Source organism: Salarias fasciatus, chromosome 16 (genome assembly GCF_902148845.1).
Source record: "Salarias fasciatus chromosome 16, fSalaFa1.1, whole genome shotgun sequence".
NCBI lineage: Eukaryota > Metazoa > Chordata > Actinopteri > Blenniiformes > Blenniidae > Salarias > Salarias fasciatus.
Window position 1 is genome coordinate 2,038,340 of NC_043760.1, and position 15,123 is coordinate 2,053,462.

The window sequence follows — 15,123 nt, forward strand, 5'->3', positions numbered from 1 at the left end:
TATGAGTAGTGAACACACGATGTATACTCAACATTCCTGGCGAATGCAGTATGCATCCGGGAACTTCTCGCATACTCAAAATCGCATACTGCCAGTGTAAACACACTGCATACTCAATAAGTTAGTATGAGTAGTACGTAAGTATGCGGTTTCGAACACAGCCACAGACCCCCGTGTTATCCGAAAAAGAGCCGGTCAGCTTCAACCAATAGATTTCGAGCTTCCGCCTTGTCGTGCTGTCAATCAACGTGTGCAGCAGCCAGAGAGCACGGCCGCTCGCCCAGCAGGGGAGAGTTAGCTCTGCAGCAGATATATCCACTGTCTGCTGAACATCCACCGGAAACAGCTCAACATGGAGGATGCTGCAGGACTCGGAGGCTCTCATTTTCATCCCACGGGTAAGGTGAATGCACAATTAAAGGGGCGTGGCTTGGCCGCTCAGAAAGCAGAGGAAGGGCGGAGCCTCGAGACGGATTTAAAAAAACTCATTCTTTCAAAACTCCAGACAGGAGCTTTAAGTGGCAATTCAATGTGAATGGAACTGTTGCCTCTTTTAGAGGCATGTTATACTTGTAGTACTCATTTTAAGTTGCTGTAATAAGTTAGTTTTAGTATTCGTTTTGAATTCAGTTTGCTTCAGTGGCGATTTGAGACTCAGCCTTATTTTATTTCAGAATTTTTTTTTTTTTTTTTTTATCAATCTTTGTACTGCATTTTTGAATAGAGCACCAGGCTGAATTGGTTTGCTGGGATGTACTTAAACTTTTTCTTCTTTTGAATTTCTTTAACGAAGCACACTAAGAGTGTTATTTAAGTTGCCTGATTGGGCTTAGGATTTATTTTGGATCAGACGTCCTGACTGAGCTTCATTCATCATCAACAAAAATGTGGATTTCAGATCTTCTCTTCTCGATTTGATGAGTCCTGCACTACAATTCTGTAACGTCCCTGAATTTGAATTCTTCACTTGGGGACCTAAAGCAGATATGAGATTAAAATGTGATTAATTAGATTAATTAGAAATCCTGTAATTAATTAGATTAAGTTTTTTGATCGCATGACAGCACTAGTCAAAATTAAAACAAAAAAAAAAATTCTCCTTACTTCACAAAAAAATGGTCTTACTGAAGCCTTACCACTTTATTAAAGTCGAAATCTGGAAAAAAAAAAGTTTGCCCACCAATAAATAGTCTTACTGTAGCCTTGCAACTTTTTTAAAGTCAAAATCAAGACCAAAAAAAAAAAAAATCTTCTTACGTCACAAAAAATGGCCTTACTATAACCTTACCACTTTTTTTAAACTTTCTTTTTATTGAGTTTTCAATTCTTTTTTCAATAAGGTGCAGACAATAAAACGGAACAGATGAAAACAGATCAAAATACAAAAAAAAGGGCAAAATCGTACAGAACAGACAGGCTGATATAGGATTTACTAGAGCAGATGGGATTATCATTCACACAGATACTGATTTACACATTATAGAATATAAAGTCCACTTTTCCCAATATTCAGTGAACAGATCAGCTCGCAGTCTTAGAACAAAAGTCAGTTTTTCAATGCACTGTATTTCGTTGATAAAGGAAATCCGATCGTTCTTTGATCCCAAACTTTTCTGCAAACTTTTCTGTGTGACGGCTTTTTGCTTGTAGCCAAAAGCACTTTGTGAAGATAACTGTCCTGTGTCCTCAGCCCAGTTGGGAATTTACCCAAGTATAACGTGATGAAAGAAAAATCTGTTTTCAAACCAAGGATTAACTTAATTTCTTCAGCAAGTTCTTGCCAGTATGGTTGGATAAGTATGATTTAGAGATCTGAGCGAAAGGCTGTATGCCATCCTTACCAGCTATAGTGCAGTACGCAGTCGTACCATTGTGTGCCCACTGCCTGAATCATTTATCCAGAAGAGATGGAATAAATTCTGTGTCGTATGACACCCATTTCAATATTTTTGCAGGCTTCTCAAGTTGGAGTTTTTTCCAGGTGTTAAACCACACCTCAAGAGCAACTCTAGTCCAACTATTTAGTTTATCTAGATGGAAATCGCGGGACTAGATATTACCTAACACAGTCTGTGTTGGTGTTTCAGATTGCTTTAAAGCTGCTGTAGGCAGGATTCTGCTAGTCAGTGCTAATTTTTCTGTGTTTTCTTTGGATTACATGTTAGAGTATCCATTGATAATCCTTTAGGAGTGTAGCATAACTGCTCTACCGATCTGTCTCTGTTCTGAGCTGAAAAGGAATCTCGACAGCTCCAGGTATCTTTGACCAATCAGAAGAGCCCCTGAGGCTCTAACTGTGATTGGTCGAGGGGCGTTCGTTGCACGTTCTTGTGGGAGGGGCTTAACTTGCATAAGGGTGTGATGTCAGAGAAAACAGGACCGGATTGGCTGTGCTGGGTTTCAAATGGCCATCTTAGATGGATCAAATCGCTGCGGTATCGATGCTGAATCCTGCCTACAGCACCTTTAACTTCAAGTCCTTCCATTTGGATGAATAGTTGGGGTTACACCAGCAAACTCGAGGTCTTAGGGTGCTTTCACACCTACAGCATCTGGTCCGCTTGAAGCGGACTAGCGTCCCCAACTCCGGCAGGTTCGGTTCGTACGCGCTGGTGTGAAAGCAGACCAGTTAGTTTTGGTCCGGGACAAAGAACCGCACCGAGACCTCCTGGAGGAGGTGGTCTCGGTGCGGTCTCGGCGCGGTCCGCTGCTGGTGTGAAAGTTGACCAGCCTCGGTCTTGTCCGCTCTGTTGTGGAGAAGGCTTTTTGGTCGGCGGAGGCTTCCGTAGCAAGCCGCGCAGCACATCACGTCACACATGCTGGCCAATCAGGGTTCACTTCCGCCACCCAAAACACATTATTATGTGAACAGCGCCACCAAGGGGCAGGAGGGTCATAGTGGATAGTTCATCTGCAAAAACAAGTGGTGTGAATGCGAACCGAACCAGTTGACAGCTGCAACATTTATGAATAATTTATGTCCGAACCGAACCACTCTAGCGGACTAGTAGGTGTGAAAGCACCCTTACTTGGGCAGCAATATAATAGTCCTCTATACGCAGTGGAGAGAGTCCCCCCTCCTCTTTAGGGAGGGCCGGATCAGTAATTCCAGGGGCCCCTCAGCACTGAGGCTCACAGGGGCCCCTCCCACTCTAATTTAACACTCACACCAACTATTTATTCTATTTTTTTCTCCTTCTTCTTCTTTTCACTGTCTCTTTCTCTCTCTCTCACACACACACACACACACACACACTGGGTTTAACACTTTTGTCTTAATTGTCGAAGACGGCTCTGTATGTCTTTCTGTGAATTTAACACGATGCCAGGGTTGGCCACGCCCCCACTCTTGCTCTGACGGGCCTCTAACAGGAAACCAAGTCCTGCCATCTCGCTGACAAACCACACAGCAGCAATATAATGAAATGAATCATGACAACCCAGTCCATGGTGAAAGATTATGACAATAAAATGTTCACTGAAAATCACCCAAGCAGAAAACACACCAGCACTTCTCAAATGTCACGCGCTGCAGGGCGTGAGGCGGTTTGGTTTTACCCTACCGATGATGGTGTTGTTGCAATAGTAAAAGAGCAGGATTACTATTACAACAACACAAACCAAATTCCCTTAACATTTTCCGCGTGTATACTGAGTTTTGGTTTTTCCTCTTGTGTAAGTGTGTTGTATATTCCAGTCGCCCCCACAGCTTGAGGTTCCTGGTGACTCTTGGCGGAGTAAGTCAAACATCTTTTAATAAATGACCTGTTGTGTCCTGGTGGCATATATACATTTAACAATGTGACTTCTTTGAGGTCAGTCTTGCCTTTTACCAAGATACAGCGACCCTCCTTATCTTTAATTTGGGCTGTTAACTGGAAATGCAGCTTATCTGAGAGTAGGATGGCCCCTCCCCTCTGACGTCCAGATTTGTGAGAGGGGTAGAATGTGTTACTGAACCCCATTTTTTTTTTTTTTTCATGTTCCGAGTCAGAGAGGTGTGTCTCTTGCCAGAAAGCCACTTGAATATTTTCACTTTTAATTTTAGCAATAACGTTGCTTCTTTTCACTGGGTTGTGTAACCCACTTACATTCAGCATTATTATCTTGTATTCCTGAAAGTAACGCCTTGCCCTTGAACAAGGGTAGAAACAATTATTGGAATATGAACATAGCTAAAAGCTAACAGTCTGTCTTTAATCAACATGAGGAAGTAAAAATTAATAAAACAAAGCAGGGGGGAGAGGATAACAGTTTTTATGAGTCATTTTTTTATCGAATCACCTGATGGAGCAAGAAAGTCATTTGTTAATTATCAAATCACAAATAAAGTTTGTGACCAAACTTTATTCGTTTGGTCACAAAGTCCAGCATATTGTTCTCTTCCTCGCCTCCAGGTAGCCCATAAATGTGGTTATTGTTGCGGCGTGAGCGGGTCTCCAAATCTGTCATTTTCGTTTGTAGAGATTCCAGTTCTTGCTGCATTTGTTGGAGCGCGTCCTCGAGGTCCTGATTGCGCTCCTCGTTGTTCGGCGTCCTCGACTCACGTTGTAGTGTTTTCACGCCCCCCCCCCCCCCCCCCCCCCCCCCCCCCCCCGATATCTCCCAAGGCCTGGTTGATCTTGCCACAGAGTTCAGTCAGCTCCTTCTTCACGTCTTCTCAGTGTGGACCGGAAGGAAGGCAGCTCATTCTTTACATCAGAGCGCATTGCCGAGATCTTGATTTATCTTGATTAACCCCCCCCCCCCAAAAAAAAACAACCCACAAGCAACATTTATTTCTGACATTCATGAGTCATGAGTTTGTAATCTCACTTTGCACAACATACTCTAACATTCTTGTTGCCGGTGATCTTAACATCCACATGGACTCTCACACTTGCCGACTCGCAGCTGATCTTAAACAGGTTTTGGACTGTCTGACGGTCCCACTCACAGCAGGGGGCCCACATTGGACCTTGTCATCTTCGACTCTCTCCCACTGACAGGCCTCGAGGTTTATGACATTGGTGTTTCAGATCACTCAGCTGTCACTTTCAGAGTCCCCAAAACATCATCTCTCACTAGACCCAGGCACCAGATCACCTTCAGAATCAGTAAAAACATCGATTCCTCTTCCTTCCGTTCTCATCTGCATCAGATTTCCCCCTCTTCACTCTGAACTGTCAGTAGCTTAATGGACTTCTACAATTCAACTCTCACCTCTATCCAGGACATTCATGCCCCGCTAAAAACACGGACAGTAACCTTTTCCCTGGCGGTTCTGGGGAGGGGCCAACAGGGGCCAGCGCCCTGCAGCAGCGAGTCTGGACCCCCCTGTGGCCCCCTCCCCTCCAGACAAAAGACAAGAAGAAGAAGAAGACCAAAGAGGAGTGTGAAGCAACCTTCATGAAAGCAACCCGACGAGAGGCAGCCAGAGCCACTACGAACAGTATCGTATTGTTGCAAGGGAAGACTTCAGGTAAGAAATGTTGGACTAACTATAAATTCTAGCAGCAGCGCGCCAGACCAGGCGTCGTGTCGGCTTCAGTTGACTGATGGTTCTTGCACAAAATCAAGCAAGCCCACAATAGGAGCCTGTTATAATGTCATGTATACTCTGGGTTGCTGAAGTGTTGTGTATTCCTCTCCGTTACTCTGTGTCTGTAGTTCAAAATGAAGAGGGATAAAGGACGATTCGTCCTATTTCTGCGTGAAACAATGAAAGAGCGTACTGAATACACTAAAATTACAATTAATTAATACAATTAATAAATATATGCAGTAGGGCTGTCAAAAATAATGCGTTAATTGCGTTAATTTATGAAATTAATTACATTAAAAAATTTTAACGCAGTTTAACGCATGCGCATCATGACAAGCCTCATCTCTACCAGCGGGTGGCGGTAGTGCACCCGCGTGGAATGCAAGCTGCCTGCAACCGAAGAAGAAGAAGCCTCACCTCAGCCTCAGCTGATCGAGAAGCTTTTCCGGCACTACAGACTGTTTATCTGCTCCTACATTACGGATTATTTAGAGAAAATTAAGCACACACACAGTCAGTACGTTATCATTAAGTATTAAAGTTTATTTAACCTTTTTTTTCTGTTTCTGAATCACGGGGGCGACGCCAGAGCGATTAGTTACTTTCACTTCTGCAGACCTTCTCCTCCCTCCAGACAGAGTCTCTCTCTCTCTTTCCACGAGTTTTTCACTCTTTCCGTATCTTTAAGTGGAGCCATCAGGCTGGAGCTCCGTCTACTTTCACTTTTACCGTCATTTTGTATTTGCTGTGGCGCTCTGGCGCATGCGCAGACTGCCGCGATCGCGCAACGCGGTCTCAAAATCTGGCTGCTGCGCGGACGTCCGCGGACAGCAATTCATGACGATTTTTACGTCACGCGGACCAACGCGCACCCACGTGGACATGTGAAGCATGGACGGGCAGCAGACAGGAGGCAGAGGAGGCCTGGCGTCAACTCATTTATCAAAACAGAAGAAGAAAGCAATATGGAGGGAGATAAGCCGCTGGCCCCATGGATTCTACTTGTTTGATTAAAAAATGTTGAAGCAGTTTTCTGTTTTCCACACAAACAGGAACACTGGCTAAGAATGCCCTGTTTAATTGTGGAAGAAAAAAGTGTGGTATCTCTTAGTTTTACTTTTCTTGTGATACTACATTTGTTACAGACCTGAAAATGTAACTCCTGCCAAAAACCAACTGTAGAGGGACTGCAGAGGAGCACTGCACACAGTGTTTTAGTTTTTTGAATATTTATTTTATTTGGAGCCTTAAATATAAAACACATCACGTGTTAAATATATATAATCATGTCCTGTCGTTTTTTTGTTAATGCAATACAGGAAAAAAGGGGATATTTCAGACATGGTTGGAAATTGTGATTATTTGTAATTAATCATGATTAATTAATTTAAGCTGTGATTAATCTGATTAAAAATTTTAATCATTTGACAGCCCTAATATGCTGTGAAGCAGTGTGTGAGTGCTATATGTTATATGCTGTGTCCATGCAGAATTTATGTTTACATATATTCAGTCTGTCTTTCTCCACAGACATCAGCAGATGTACAGAAGACCCGCCGATGCAGCCGGACCTGAAGTCATTTAGGACCCTGATGGGGGGCAGGACCATTCACTTTGGTTACAAAGGTTAAACACTAGTTTTATGAAGTTTCACTTCAGAAAGAAGCAAAAGGAGTGCAAACAATCACAGCATTTAAAAGAAATGTAAAAACTACATTACTGAGAAACTATGCAATGTTGGACACAAGATATGTGTTCAGCATTGCATAGTTTTCTTCTGGCAGAATAGAGTTGGTCTTGGAATTTTGAAGACAGATTATGATTGAAATGGTAGACGGAATATAAGTGGCTGGATAAAGGAGAGGTAGATAGAAAAAAATGTAAAATCAGGTGAAAAAAGATGATGGTGTTTGTAAATATTGGGAAAATCTGATATGATGAAAGAAGGGGCAGACATTACAAGTTATTCTACTTTCTGCTCCTTTTTCATTCGTTCTTAAATTGTATTATTTTATTTTATGAATATTTTTTGTGTTATCTTTTGAATGAAAATAAACTTAAAAAAGGATTAAAATGCATCAAATAAGATTTTGAATCTTTGCCTTTTTTGCCCTGGGTTAAATGTGCCCCTCTGACAAAAACCTTGGCGCCAGCCAGGCCCCCTCAGTGAAGTTGGTCTCAAACCGCCACTGAACCTTTTCCCGAATGAAAGTCAAAATCATGACTTTTATTTTTTACATTTTCACTCACCAATGGTCTTACCTTATGGCTTTAACGCTTCAATAAAGTGCAATTTATTATAAAAAAAATTTTTTTTTTCATTTTTTTGTCACTGATGATCTTACTTACCTTCAAATGTAAGTCAAAATCATCAAAAAAAGTTTTCGATTTTCAGTCACTGATGGTCTCACTATAGCCTTACTGCTTTAATGAAGTGCAAGTCATTAAAAAAATGTTTTTTCAATTTTTTTTTTCCAGTGATGGTCTTACTGAAATGAAATGGTTTTACCTCCAAATGAAAGTCAAAATCATGAATTTTTGTTTAAATTTCCAGTCACTGATGGTCTTGCTATGGCGATACCGCTTTAATGAAGTGCAAGTTATTAAAAAAACATTTTTTTTCAATTTTTTGTCAGTGATGGACTTACTATGGCCTTACCTTCAAATGAAAGTCAAAATCATCACAAATGTTTTTTCAGTCACTGGATGTCTCAGTATAGTCTTAACGCTTCAATAAAGTGCAAATTATAATATATATATATATATATATATATATATATATATATATTAGGGGTGGGACTCGATTAAAAAAATTAATCTAATTAATTAGGGCCTTTGTAATTAATTAATCTCAATTAATCGCATATCGATATTTGACCCGAGATCAGTGAGAACCTTTCTTTTTCAAATGGATTTTGGTATAGTGAATCAATATAGTGATACATGAGCTTAAGCAACAAAACACTGTTCATTTTTTCAGCAAGGAAGGAGGAATTTAACCAAGACAAATAAACCAATACACACTGATTAGTGCAACTTTTGTTGGGCTGGGCGAGGGTCCTTGAAGTAGTCGGAGTGACGTCCTCTTCAACTCTAGCTGTATGCCAGGCTTGCGTGTTGGTCGCTGCTGCGACATGCTTAGCATTCAGTTGATATAGCAGGCTCGATGTGCTGCGATGGTATGCAAATTCTTTGCTGCACAATGTGCATACAGCTTTGGTTTTATCCACGCTGCCATCCGCTGGCTTTTTAAATCTAAATTTTCTGTGCATGAGACCAAGTAGTGCGCTGTCATCAGGAGCAGTGTTGCCAACTCCCCAGTAAGGAAAGTCCCTATTGGCTGTCCTAAAAGTCGTCAGAAGTCAGATGAGGTCGTTACCTAATTTGCAATTTGCATGTAATTGTAATGGACGCTGTAGGAGAGAGGAATAACGTCATGGGAGAAGCAAAATGTGAGTTAAAAAACCACCCTAAATATGTTTAGAACTGCAAATGAATTTTCTTCTGTTTATTCTTGGTTTGTCAGCAAGTGAGCAGTGGCGTATTTGTGCACACGCGATTCATTTGAAGTGTGGAGGAGTGGTGCGGGTCTCCTCTCTGCTCTGCCTGCAGCAGGGAGCGCTGTGTGAGACTGGCCGCCTGTGAGTGCTTTGGGACGGGGGAGGGGCTCACGCAGCACCCGCAGCTCATTGAGGACAGCAGCTGCAGAGCGAGACGTCCTGTCACGTCTCCAGAGCACCAGAAAAAATCGCTAAATTTGTTGCTAGTCGCTTTTGACAAAAAAAAAGTCGCCAGGAGGCTTTGAAAAGTCACCAGATTTAACGAGAAACTCACCAAGTCGGGAGCTGTTCCGTTGTTGTGTCACAGCGAAATATGTCCGGGTGAAACTCGTCCGGTGACAAACGTTCCGCGACAATTTGCGATAATTTTTTTATCGCGTTAAAATTTCTGTAATTAATTAATCGTAACTAACGCGTTAAAGTCACAGCCTTAATATATATATATATATATATATATATATATATATATATATATATATATATATATATATATATATGTATATACGAGGGGGGACCCAAAATAAACCGGACAGTGGTTATAACTTTTTTTTTTCACATTTAATCAAAACTGTCACCTTCACAGTCCTCTCCTTCGGCTTGAATCCAGCGCTGCAGCCGGGATTTCCATTGCTCAATACAGTCACCATGCTCCTGCGAAATGATCCCTTTAAGAGCTTCCTTTGATGTTTTTTGCACCTCTTCCACGTCATCAAATCTCCGCCCCTTCAGTTCCTTTTTCATTCTTGGGAAGAGGAAGAAGTCGCACGGGGCTCAATCGGGGGAATATGGCGGATGGGGCAGCAGGGCCATGCTGTTTTTCATCAGGAACTGTTTTAACCGCAGAGCCCTGTGCGCTGGCGCCTTGTCATGATGGAGCCACCAGTCCCACCAGTCCAGGGGGGCCACGCCTGCCGATGACGTAGCACATTCTAATTGGACCAAATACGTATAACGATGACGTGGTACATTCTTATTGGGCTTAATGACGTATCATATTATGATTGGCTGTATGATTGGTTTTAAAAATACAAGCGTTTGTTTTGGCGAAGAGCGGGATGATGGCGAACGAGCAGCAGCAGAACAAAAGAGAGTTTTATGACGAGATGGTGGAGAACGAGAAGGACAACGAACTGCAGAACGAGAAAGTTTCATGACGAAGTGAAACATTTTCTACAGAACGGTGTTCATCACACCGTCACACTGACATCTGCGAATGTGGAGAACAGGAAAAGGATTATCTGCAGAGCCTCAAAACAGTACCTGGTAAAGGGTAAGTCACAATATAAAAAACGTTTCGACGTTCTTCCTCATCTCATCCTCCCTCCGATTAGATGCACTCGGACGTTTTTTTACACCGACTTCCAACCTGCAGTCGATTGAAGCATTAGCTAAAACGTTAGCTTCCATTAGCCATGGAAAGCTAACGTGGCTGTGTGTGGCGAGGAGTGGGGTACATGTGGCATTATGCCTGTCTCTGAATACCAAATAGCAGCTGTTTTCTGTCTGGTTGTCTGATGAAACTCCACAAATGTGTGACTAAGCGTGGATGATCTCCTCCACACAGAGGCAGGTAGAATACATCCTGCTCCCCTCTCCCTCTGACCGTGTACGTATCCATTTCCTGCCACTGTGCTAATACTGTCCTTACTTTCCAGCTGACTCCTTTTGCTTTACTTTTTCTTTCAAGGTACTACAACGAATATTAGCTGTTACATTCAACCCATGTTTACAACATTACAACAAGCTACTAGTTATGGACATACTTCTAATGCCCCTTTCAAACTGCAACTAGCGGGTCGACCCGTGTCTGCGACCCGCTAACGATCGCCTTTTTAGACGCCTTTCCCACCGCCTGCTGACCCGCGTCTCACCTCCTGCTGGCGAGCCGCGTCGCTGCGTTTTCCCACACTGATGGTGTCCCACGTTGATGACATCATCAGCGCGACGGAGCAAAACGAAAGTAAACAATGCAGCGGAAAACAGTCCCCGTTACCTGTAGACGAATCTCCTCTTCCCCACGGATCAGGGGAAGCTCTCTGGTCTGGCTGTCCTGCCAATGCTGGGTCATGTTGACGAAGGAAATCTCACGCTGTGTCCAGAAACAACAACTAGCGCGCTAACTTAGCCGCGCTGCGTCGACGTCATCATGTAAGTTCCCGGATGTGTCCCTCCCACTAAAAGCCGGTAGAAAGCTGACCCAGGAATTTACCGGGTCGATTGCAGGGTGAACGACCCGGGTCGAAATCCCGGGTCAAACCTTTTCCCACTGCCATGACTTAGTGGGTTTAAACGGGTTTTTGGGCCAGTGGGAAAGGGGTATAAGTGAAGCTTGTCTCTTCCTCCTTCATGAGATGAGCAGCTGTTTTACAGCCACCAGGGGAAACCCCGGCTGGTCGTGCTGGACCAGACACGGGTTTGTGAGGTGCTGAGAGGGGCCATGATAAAGGCGGTCATCCAGGAAGAAGAACACTGGACAAGGTGTTGGCGTCCTGCCACTGGAAGAATGTGCGCCAAGATGTGAAGAAATGGGTGAGAGTTTTTGAATGAATTATTAGTGCAGCTAAAGGAAATGTAGTGGGTGTTTACATTGTCCCAACTACCAAAACACACACACACACACACACACACACACACACACACACACACACACACACACACATTCAGTGGTTTTGTTTAGGTGGATTATGATTGCAGTTCGATTTTCTATTAAATATGTTTTCAGATGTTTGGTAAATGAGGTGAGGGTTGGCAGATCCTGTATGTTACTCGGTATCGTGTTTCCAAGTAACTGAGATGCTCAGTTTGAAGACACCTACTACCCAAAAGCACTTTTAATAAATGGAACTGGACAGTTACCTTTAGATCCTGATCTAGTTTACCCATTTGATTTTTTATATGAATTAATTTAATGAATATTAGGCTATTCCGTGGAGGTTTTTGTTCAAGAAATGACCTTGTTGTATTGTATATTCTAAAAAATACCCTTTTTAAGGTTGATGAGTGCCCCCACTGCCAACACCATGAAGCCATAAAGACAGCCGCACCTGTGCTACAGCCTATTGCTGTCGAGGAGCCGTGGAGTGTCCTTGGAGAAGAAGTGATTGGTCCACTCCCGACCACAGCAAAGGGCAAACGGTAAATGTTTGATGTAAAAGTTGTTTTCATTTTAAGTGATAGTCAAAGATGCAAAGTATTTACAACCATCTGCTTGTTATGTTGCAGATATATACTGACGGCCACTGATCTATTCACACAGTGGGTTGTGGCCAAATCTCTTTACACCAAAACAGCTGCAGAGGTGGCAGGAAAACAGTGAATATCCTGCTCGACTGTGGGCTGGTCGAGCGGATTATTACAGACCAAGGCCGTGAATTTGTGAATGAGGTACTGTTATGTGTATAAAACACACTTTTATGTGTTACAAAGACGTCTTTTACTGTATCTTTCAAGAGAATTTGTATACACTGTCCTGTCTTCAGGTGAACCACAGTGTTTTCGATGCTTTAGGCATCAAACACTGCATCACATCTGCACACCATCCCCAGGCCAAAGGTCAAGATGAGCGCACAAACAGAACCATCAAGATGGCGCTGGCCAAACTCTGTGGGGAACAGCAGAGTGACTGGGACACACATTTAAGGGATGTTGTTTCCAGCATCAACTCAGCCAAACAGGCAATATTGTGTCTGGACTGCAGGTGAAAACAACATTCAGACAGGATATGAAAACTGAAAGCAATTGAATTATGTTTTCTATTTTTTGGGTCCCACCACCACCACCAGAGGTCAACCAAGTACACCCCTTACTGTGCACTGCTTGGGAGACACCCTCGCTCCCCAGGTGTCATTAACGCGTCAGGACGAGAGGTCGAGGACGTCCCTCTTGTTGTGAAAGAGCTGACAGAGCAACAGACTGAAAGAGTCAGAGATCTACATGAAAAGGTGATCAAAGATGGTACAATATGCATTTTAAAGCAGCAGCATGTGGGAATTCATGCTGGTGATCTCTGGTGCAGCCAAAACATTACAGCTGTTTCTTCCCTGTGTATCAAACATTTTACAGAGGCCCCGCACACCACACAGCTTTGTCACCATCTATACACCTCTAGGAAGTTAGCAGGACCTCCTGAGTCCAGTAACATTGTCCGCTCAGTTTGCTCTGGTTCTTGAGCCTGTTCAAGCTCTGCCCGGCGATGTGCAACGATTTCATGCAGGATGTCGCCTAAGTTATGTTCAAGCTCACCTGTAAATCACTAATCACTACGCTTTGATACAGAGAAATTGTGGGACATCATAGGGAAAACCAGAGGACACTTTCCTCATTAAATATCATCTATTTTAACCCAAAATGACTGTTTTGCGCAACGGTTGTACCATAGGAGCGCAGCAGAGAGCACATTCACCATGTTACACCTCACTCTTACATTTACATGATTTTGAAAGTATTATTGTTAGAGCATAAAGCAGCATAATTTTGCTCTAAGTTCTCCTTAAAGTATATGAATAAAGACATCTGAATTAATAAACATTTAATTATCATTTAATTTTTTCTCAGATCTACCAAAATATACAGATGATCCAGGAAAGACAGAAGAAAGATTTTGAATCACGCAAAAGGCGGAATGTAGGATGAGGTCCTGAAGGCCAACAAAAGGAAGGAAGGCCGCCAAGGAGGGTCACTGGAACTGGTCCGGGCCTTACATGGTGTCCGCCATTACAGAAAAGGGTGTGGCGACGTAGTCAAATACCTCAGGGGCTCCGCTGAAACAGACAGTAAATGTCTCACAGCTGAAGCCTTTCATGCGGCCTAACTTGAGAGGTATTATAATTGTTAATATAAGGTCGCAATGTGCATCGATGAGACGTGTGGTAGTTACTAACACTACATCCCTGTCACTAGAGGGCAAAGAGCCAGAGGTGCCGAGTCACCCAGAAGCAGCAAGTCCTCAAGATGGCCGCTTTCCAGGTACATTTTAAATGCTGTTTAATTACATAGACTAGTAAGGAATACAACCTAACTCTTAAATTGCCACTATGAACAGGTCCCGTTGACTACACAATGGATCATTGGCCAATTGTTCAGTGCTATGTTTTGGGTTTGTTTCTTTCTTTTTTTTTTTGGTTAAAAGTAATTTCTTTTTAATCATTAACAGCTGAACAGGACTCTGCCTGAGCGATAGGTACATGACCATGACTACTGGTCAGGTGCGAGTTATTTGAGGGAAATGCACCCAATCCAAGACATGCTGCTAAATATAAATATGATGTTATTTGTACACAATCCCGAATGTGCATTATTGTCATTTTACCCTTAACTTGTATGTTTTCTTTTGGTATTAAGTATGTTCTATATTCAGTTATGTGAAGCTGAGCTATGTACTCGACACTAAGATGCCTGGAGATGAGCTTATAGTTAAAGAAGGTGACGTCTGCCTGACGAGAGAGGACTTCTGGACCTCGGGCCTTCCTCGATGGATGGAGTCTAACGTAGGTATATTTGAGCTTTGACGCAAATTATATCTGGTTTCAGATTAATGAACAAGTTACTCAGTTTTGTGACTTTGCTACAGATTGGAAACACATGCTTCAAAACGGTGAAAGAAGCTGCCCAAAGCCATGCAAGGTTGTTACGTTTGTTTAAGCATACTTTTTGCAGCCCACTTTCTTTTCCCAGTAGTGCTCCTGAGTGGTGAAACTTCACAGTTGTCTAGTACATTTTTAACATGACATAGCACAAATTCTCATGAATATATTGCTTTCTGATGTTTTCATTTCAGGGAAAGATGCTCACATTGTGGACATGTATGTTGTTCCAACATGGAAGTCTCCGGAGGTCGACCCAATGGCTGCTTTTCCAGCAAGTGCTTTTTTCCCTGTGACCTTCTATGTTGCTTTACATCAACATAGCGTACTGTAAAATCACTTCTTTAAAATGCTAGGATGATGCTCTGTCCAAGGACCTAATAATCATCCCTGCCTGGAGTCGACAGCCAGCAAAAGTTGATCATTATTTGCTTTGCGTGAGTCTATTTCAAATCCT